Source organism: Trematomus bernacchii, unplaced genomic scaffold (assembly GCF_902827165.1).
Source record: "Trematomus bernacchii unplaced genomic scaffold, fTreBer1.1, whole genome shotgun sequence".
Taxonomy (NCBI): domain Eukaryota; kingdom Metazoa; phylum Chordata; class Actinopteri; order Perciformes; family Nototheniidae; genus Trematomus; species Trematomus bernacchii.
The window spans coordinates 1,564,910-1,573,853 of record NW_022987582.1 but is presented as its reverse complement, the minus strand read 5'-3'; the positions used below and the strand labels follow the sequence as shown (position 1 = coordinate 1,573,853).

At 41.4% G+C, this 8,944-nt stretch overlaps 1 pseudogene; it reads right to left on the bottom strand.

Annotated features, from left to right (window-relative positions):
• Positions 1-115: 115 nt before the first annotated feature.
• On the bottom strand, positions 116-8,505 carry LOC117480135 (annotated as a pseudogene).
• Between the last annotated feature and the right edge of the window lie 439 nt (positions 8,506-8,944).

Below are 8,944 nucleotides of genomic sequence, written 5' to 3'. Positions count from 1 at the left end.
ACCAGTGTCATCATCCAAATATGTGGAGGATGTTCAGGCTGTGTTATTGTGATAAATAATATTCATGTGGAGAAATACTTATAACAAGACTTTGGACATACTCTTGAAAATTAAACATTGTGAAAACCTTTTAATGTAATAGAAGAATTCAAAAGTTAAATAAGGATATTATGAGAATTAAAAAACAATTACATCTCGGAAAGGAGCTCATCAGTGCAAACAGAAATGTGTGTACTTTAGTATAAATAATAGTTTTAGTATCACACAATAGCATACAGATATTCAGGTCTGTATTGTATGGAAAAGCAGGTTTACATGCAACACATCAGTGTCAAGTTTCTCTGCATTTGTATGAAGCATTCAAAGATGGCAGTACAAAGACTTTATAACAAATTCAGTATTGATCAAATCAAGTCATGCTTCCCTGTTTTCACACATTCTAGGATGATCTTCCTAAAGGATCCTCAATTACAATACTATTCCAACAAACTCTTAATTTGTTGACTGGGATAAAAACAAAAGAAACACAAACCTTCATCATCAAGGTTTCAGTTAAAAATGCTTTTGTTGAAACTTCACCAAAATGATCAATATATGAGACGCTTCTTTTACTTTTGACTTCTGCCAAGAACGATATGCTTTGTCAGCTCGAGTAGAGAAAAAATGTTGGTCCAAAATTCATGACATTTGGTGAAAGGGTGTGGAATGAGTCAAGGTAGAACCCATTATATTTAGTAGCAGATCCCAAACACAAGATGGATTATTTTTCACCTCTAAATAACAACTTTGGTTACCTTTTACATAAATAACACTTCCATAGAAACCATTGCAAAAGAAAATATGTGAACAGTAAACACTGAATGAGCATTATCATATTCCAATCCACAAGTACCACAGCCCACTCCAGCTTTATAGGAACTATTTACTGTTGTATGTCCCAGTGTCATTAACAGCACTTGTGCTTCCAACAAACCCTCATCTGTATCACACCTTTACATCTTCCACTCTCTCAAATCCCTCTGTGTGTCAGATGAAGTCTTTCGACAGAGCTTCCCCAAAGTTGGGTGCGGCCATGAGGATAGCGATGGTACAAATAATGTTGAAAATACTGAATCCCATCAGGCACAGGCGGTCAATGACAGCTGCAGCAAACTGCCACTGCTCTGCCAAGCTGACCAGCCGGTCCTGCTCTTTAACGCGATCCACTAAAAACTGCACCTCCACCAGCAGCTCCTGCAGCTGGTGGTCCACTGCGACAGATCGAAACATCCCGCTGTGGTTCTGCATAGCGGCTGATCTCCCTGCTGCAGACCCAGTCTCCAGGCCGCAGGGTCCAGAGGCTGTGGTTGACGGGTCGGGGTCTATGGACAGATGAGTTTCCAGTGGGGGGCTCCTAAACTTGGAAGATTGGAGGTGGTGATGGATTGGTGTATCTCCAGTATGCGCTCCGGCTGCTGCTCCCTCTCCTTCGCCTCCACCTACTCCACTGTTCACCCTGCCGTGACTCATGGTTCTGCCTCCCTGAACTTGCTCCAGCTCTGCCGTGGTCTGGAAGGTCTGGAAACCCATATACAGGAGATGGCCGTTGGGCTGTGGATGTGGGTTGGGGCCAGGGTCTCTGATATTAGGGAGGATACCAGTATGAGAGCCGGGCCGGTGGGATCCTGGGTGGGACATTGGGTGGTTGAGCTGAGCCAGGCTGGCCTGAAGGGAGTTGAGGCTCTGGGGGATGATAGAGGGCACTGGTGTGGGGTTGGTGGGTGGTGGTAGTGGTGGTAGTAGGAGAGGACAGGTTCTTGCTCTGACAGTCGGCCTGGAAGTTGGAAAGAGACGGCTCCGCTCCCTCTCCAGGACGCTTCATCCGCAGAAACCAAGGAACCCACTGCAGCAGAACTAAGTGCACCTGACACACGAGGACACAAATATTAAAGAAGACAGATGCACATTAACACACGTGGCCTTCAACAGTTTTCTGAGCAGGTTTAATAACCACATCTACATTTCATCCACATTCCACTAAGCTTGTCATGTCCTAAACCATTGCTTGGATTTCACCTACCTAGTTTTAAAAAAATCAAAAATCTCATACAAGCCTTTATTTTGTTCGATCTTCACTTTTCTGCACTTTAACAAGCCTTAAATATCCTAAGACAAGCAATATCCCCAAGGCATTAACAAGTGATGGGATCGTACCACATCTGTTTTTCTCTACACTGGTTGGCGATGCGTTTCAATATAAAATCAAAACAGTTAACTTTCAAAGCATTGCATTTCCAGACAGCTAGCTGAATAACTCAAAGATAAAGCTGGGGATCAAGCTTTTTCTGTCAAGGCCACAAGACTTCGAAAGGATCTGTCTAAGAATATCGGTTTAGCTGAATATGAGCTCTCTTTTAATCCCCTCTTAATTCTTGCTTTAAATGAATTGGTCCCTTTTATTTTATCCTATGTATCCATGGTTTTTACGATTGTGTTTTTTCTTGTTTTATTTTTGTATTTGATTGTACTATTGTGTTTTTCAGGTTTAGTTGTAAAGTGTTTTGAATTTTCTTTTTCGTATTGCTTAAAAAGTACTTCATACAACTCACCCAGCGTGGTATGTTTCCATCGTTGGGGCTGTGATGATGGAACTGCAGGACCATGACTGTGGCCACTACTGACATCCCGACAATCACCATAGTGCTGGCAAAGTACTGTCCTGAGACGGACAGCAGTGGAGAACATTTCACTCATTAGGATCTGTATGCTATGAACAGTGTCAATCCCCCCCCCAAAAAACAGCAAAACCCACAAACACATGGGCAATGTGTACACAGAGCCAAACTGACCTATCAGCGGGACAGAATCTGAAGTGGCAGGCATAATCTCTGCAACCATCAGCATGAAAACCGTCAGAGAAAGCAGAACCGTGATGCCTGGAGGCAGAAACAGGACACCAGGGATTGGTTGGTTGCGCAGGAGAAAGAAGAGAGAACCGTTAAAAGAAGAGAATGCAAGTAGTGGAACAGAATATTCTGTATCGTGCAATTGACTTTGTTTGTGCCCAAATCATCTGTCTTTCTGACACCCCTCTCATCTTTCTTCTGCCCTTTTCTGTCTTTGTCTCTCGTTCACTCCATCTCAGCCCTCCTGACACATTACAAAAGCTGTGCATTTCACATGGAAGGTTTCAAAGTACTGTTGTCAGAGAGCGATTAGAACGAGAAACACTAGAAGAGGGAAATAAGTAGGGAATGTGTAAAGAATATGCAAAAGAAATGTATCCTTACTTATCTCACAGCAGACTTGTTTTCCCTATTTTACATTTAATAAATCTTCCTTATTATAAAACAATACCACACCCCTGTTCTTCACTCCCTCCTCTTATTATTCCTCACCCAGGCTGATCTTCTCCCCCGAGTTGGCCGGTAACAGAAAGCAGACCAGGGTCATGGAGGAGAGGAGCACACAGGGCATGAGGAGGTTGAGAGCGTAAAACAAGGTCCTTCTTCGCAAGGTCACCACAAAGGTAACATCAGGGTAGGGCTCTGCACAGCAGTCATAGAATAGTTCGTGACGATCTCCAGGGACCTCTGCGGGGACAAAGAGAGGGAAAAGTGCAGCAGAGACGACCATATAATGCAGAAAACACCAGCGAGGATATGAAATGAGAAGCATAATAATAAAAGTCTGAGATAGGACCAGCATCATAAAAATATTTTACACAAAACTGAAATAGAGAAGGGAGAGATTTGATGTTGGGAAAAACATGGATGTGCAGGGTGGGACTCCATGGTAATTTAAGCACTGTTCCTAAGCAACACTCTTTGTCATACAGGGTGTCCACAGCCTCTTACCCAGTAGATCCCACTCTCCGTTGGTCATGTATCCTGAAACATCAGCCTCCTTCATCTGGAGGTCCAGCAGCCAGCCATCGAACGTCCAGGAGCCAAACTTCAGTTCACAGCGCTGGATGTCAAACGGAAACCATCGCACATCCACGCTACAGGTGCTGACAAATATTCCTTGAAAACAGCAGGGGAAATAGTCAAGAGGAATGTAAGTGTTGGGCAAAAGAAACTTGATTTAAAAAAAAATGTATTTCATGCAGCCATCTAGAAGTAAACTAATATACTAGGTTGCAGTAAACAATCTAAGGATTAATTTGCTGCAGCATGAGGAACACTGTATGTGTGCAGAATGACTGAATATAATGTCGTTTGGATTTGAAGACAAGCTTGGATCGATTGAAAACGTACCTGGAGGCAGATACTCACAGAAGCCACTGGAGTTAACCAGAACATTGGTTTTAAAGGTGGCATCAAACTTATCATGAGCACTGAAGGATAGGAGCACAGGGGTGAGATGGTTCAGAGCTCAGCAGTGGCACTGTTTGTGTGTACATTTTAAAATACCACACATACCTGTTGTAGAGCAATATGTCAGGTGTCCAGACCTGGTCCGAAGAGAAACGGAGGTTCTTAACTCCAGGATACTCTGACTGGTTCCACTGGAGGTAGTGGTCGTACCATTGCTGGAAAAACCCAAGCATAAGACATAAAACATGACGACATGCATAGATAGACATAACCCTACGTCCTGGAGGAGGGATATTCCTCTGTTGCTTTTATCTTATTCAATTGAGGGTTCTCAGGATGTCGCCTGTCGTACAGTTTGTCAAGCCCCTCTCCGAGAAATTATGATATGTGTTTTGGATGGTTGTTCCTGTCACCTCTCAGCAAAAGGGGTTCTGGTTTAAAACACAATGTCTTGTTTGGGCCTTTTTGTGTGGTGTTCACAAGCGATCCCTCTGTCACGTTTTTCTCCAAGTACTATGCCTCCACCCACAGAAATATACATTAATATCAGGCTGTTTTTCTTTACTCTAAATGGCCGATATGAGTGTGAATGAAAGCCTTTCTCTGTGTGTCAGCTCTGTGAGGTGTAACCCGCCCTCTTGCCCAATGTTAGCTGCAATCAGCTCCAGCCCCCTGCCACCCTGTGAAGGATGTGCTGTTATATGTGATGCATGGGTAGATGGATTTCGGGCTAGATGAATTTAAACAACATTAACTTGACAAAGCCTAGTTGACGATGACGAAATACAAATAATATGAAGTTGTCGGGCAGAGGATGAAGGAATGTGCACTTTAGTCCAAATGACTTTAAATATCGCCCTGATGAAGATTTCTTTATCATGACACTGAAACGCATGGAAGGTGCTGTGTAGCTGATCCTGCAAGTGATGGGGGGCATTTTCAGGACACAGCTCAATATCCCATCATTAGTTATATTCATTACTCACCATCTGCAGCCAGGCGTTTGTGGTGAGGATCTGGTTCTTTTCATCCTTGCATAACACAAAACATACAAAAGAATAGGTGATATAACTTAAAGCATGGGTCTTCAAGGGTCATCAGGGTTAATTCAGGGGGTTAACCCAGTTATTGTTCTATAATCTATAGTGTTTTGAATGTAGTTGTATTTAAAAAATTGAAATATGTTTTACAGTGACATGAATCAAACATATTATAAGCAGACATAAATCAGAACTGTTTTCATTCATAAGGTATTGTATGCACTGAATGTTAACTTCAATCAAATGTATTATGTCACCAAATCTCACATAACAGTATTAGGTTAGTTAAACGCAATAATATAACTTGAACCTAATTTTTTTTAATTTAAAACGTATTATTATCGCTTTCTACTCACCTAATACAGTTATGAAATCTGTTGAAATACTACATTTAAGTTAAAGGTAGGGTAGGTAAGTTTGAGAAACCGGCTCGAGATCGCTCGAATTTGAAAATACACAACCGGAGAAAATCTGCCACTTCCTTATAGAGCCCCTCCTCCAACACACACGAACGCGCACATGACCAATGAGGGCACGAGATAAATTTTGTGCACAGATGGAAGGCTGACAGGCAGGTAGGCCATCCAGTTATTTTAGCCGGGCCGGCTAAAATGATTTGGTCGTACTTTTTTACAGTACTACGGCTTCCACAGATGAAATGTTGTTATGGATTTTTTGTCAAAGCACTTAAGATATTCATTGCTATCGGGATGTTAAGAGCATTCCATGGAATATAACAAAAAGTGTATCTCCGAGCCGGTTTCTCAAACTTACCTACCCTACCTTTAAGTAAACGTTTCAGTTTTTTCAGTGTGGGTGTATGACTATGATGCATTTTGGGCAATGCGTACCACATCCATGACCTGCATCAGAGTGAAGGAGAACTGAACGGTGAGGGCTCTGGAGTCGTTGGCCACCGGTCTCTCCATGGGGTTGTAGTCCCGCAGCAGCTCCCTGAGCAGAAAACCGCTGGTGGGGACCCTGCACTGACACTGCAGACGGGGTTCAATGGAGGGGAGAGGATGGGATGGAAAAGAAAGAGTTGAGTCACAAAAGAGAAGCAAGAGAAAAAATGACAGTTATAAAGCTGTGTTAGGATAGCCAAATAAAATGGCATAAAGAGAGCAGAAAAACCAGTGTTGATAATATTGATTGATGGATGTTTGGGGACAATTGGTGTAGAAATTGAGGGCTAGGTGAATGAAGAAAAGCAAGCCCAACAGAAGGAGAGTAGACGTGCTCAAATGTGGGTGAACAGAGGGAAGGCTTTTAGGGGTAAAGTAAAATGTTTCAAAATGGAGATAGAGCAGAGTGACTATAGTAGAGTGATTAGGCCAAGAGAAGAGAGCACAGAATGAAAATGTGAGAAGAAAAAGAGGACAGAAGGCATGGAGCCCGGAGAGGAAAATCCTGTTCCTCCTAATCAATTTTGGCTGTGATGGATCACCAGCAGACAGGCCGAGTCTTTCTCAGCGCTGTAAAAATGTCACTTTAATTTCATGCAGGAAATAGTGAGGCCATTAAACACTAAAACACCCCACACAGACACACAGACACACCAAACAGCACTCACAACGATGAGAGTGGGGAACTATATCTCTCTTCACCCTTAAACTCCACCCAAGGCTTCGATTCACTTTTGATTCATTCTGCAGAAGACAATCACTTTGATGTGGAGGAGGTTATCATTGGTATAAAAGCATATTGAATAAGAAAACAAACTAAAAGTATGATTTGAAGAGCTGCACAATGCCTGCAGGCAAACCGTTGATACCACTTTATAACTGCGTAGGAGTAGGGCTGTCACAATAATAGATTTATAGATAGATTATGGCCAAAATTATTCACAATAACGATATGATTGTGATATTTACAGAAAGATCTTTGGGGAAAACTTGATTAAATTCACCTTCATCATCTTTGGTTATTGTGAATATTGTGACTTTTATGACAAGTGAATACACTCAAACTACAAGGAGGTGGAGGGGGGTCTCTAACTAATACAAAGATAACAATAACACTAATAAAGAGTGAAAAGAAACCATGAACTGATAAACAAAAACCAGTGCTCACATATGCCAACATGATATTATCATATGTGTATTACTTACATCAAAGCAATATTATTGTTTTAAATATCGCAGATATTTTCTGTATACCACGACATCCATACGTGGGAGTGCTAAACGGTCTAATATTAATGCACTTCCTGTTTGGTGTCAAATCTATATTCTTTAACTATATCTTAATAAATATCAATATGACTCCAACGCTGGTGTACCTATAATTCAGATTAATAGTCCATTTAGTGTCTATAATGATCATCCATACATTCATAGCTTCATAAATCACCCTTCTTATTTTCTGAGCACATCTATCCATCCATCTATCTATCTTTCTTAGATTGCATCTGATTAGTTAACCATTCTCCACTGACCAACGGCATACATAAGACATGTCGCTAACCATTTTGTTATTGCATTTATTATATTCCTTTTGGATTTGCACCTTATTGTTATTTATAGAGCTTTATGACTGAAGTCTTTCCTACTTTGTATTGCAATGGATGCACAGAAATGTCCTTCAAGATAAAGCTATCTATCTCAAAAAAGTCAATTCAAAGATTTAAAGAACATTTTGTAATTAATACCAGCTACAGCATAGTTGTTGGCAAGTGTTTTTTTAGTTCCAGATTCCTATGACAATGCAAAATACAGTAAGTTTAGGACATACCAAAATAGGAAATACAATAATGCAAAATAGTGAGAAATAACTCTAGTGCACATAAGTCTTTTTACAGTAAAGACATACAATATCAATCAATCAATCAATCAATCAATCTATGTGTCTATGTATGTATGTATGTATGTATGTAGTATGTATTGTATGTATGTATGTATGTATGTATGTATCTATCTATCTATCTATCTATCTATCTATCTATCTATATATCTATCATATAATGCATCTGATTATTTAACCAGCCATTTATCCATCTCTAAATGCAGAGACACACACACATGCAAGAGAGCACATCCAGTATAGATAGCACATGCAGAAAACAGACACTTGTTCGAGCACAGCAGCACTCAAAGCAGCAGTGAAAGTCACTCACCCTGGAGCAGAGTCGCGAGCATCAACAGCCAAAGAACCACAGCGTGCCTCATACTGCATTCCTCTGTATAAACAGAGAAATAGTGCAGGAGAGAGAAATGAGGGAGGATAGAATAGAGAGAGAGTAAGATTAAAAGCGTGGTCTAAAGAGGAAGAAATGCTACCGAAAACAAGTGGAGAGAGTGTGATACGGTCAGTGACGAAGAAGGGAAAGGAGGGAGAGAGAGAGCAGGAGAGACGGGGGAGAGCGGGGATGCAGTGAAACGGTGTCTCCTCTAAAGAGGGAGATGCTGTTCCAGAGTCAGTGAGCCGGCATACCTCGAACAAACAGCTCAAAATCCACCTTCACGCCTCTGTGCTCAGCCAGAGCCCAGTCAATCCTGCACCTGCTCACTTGGCACGGATTTCAAGAGGGACTTCGCATGTGTGAGTCTATGGATGCAAATCATGGGATTATATTGTAGCAGTAAGTGGATCTAAATCAAATCTTGT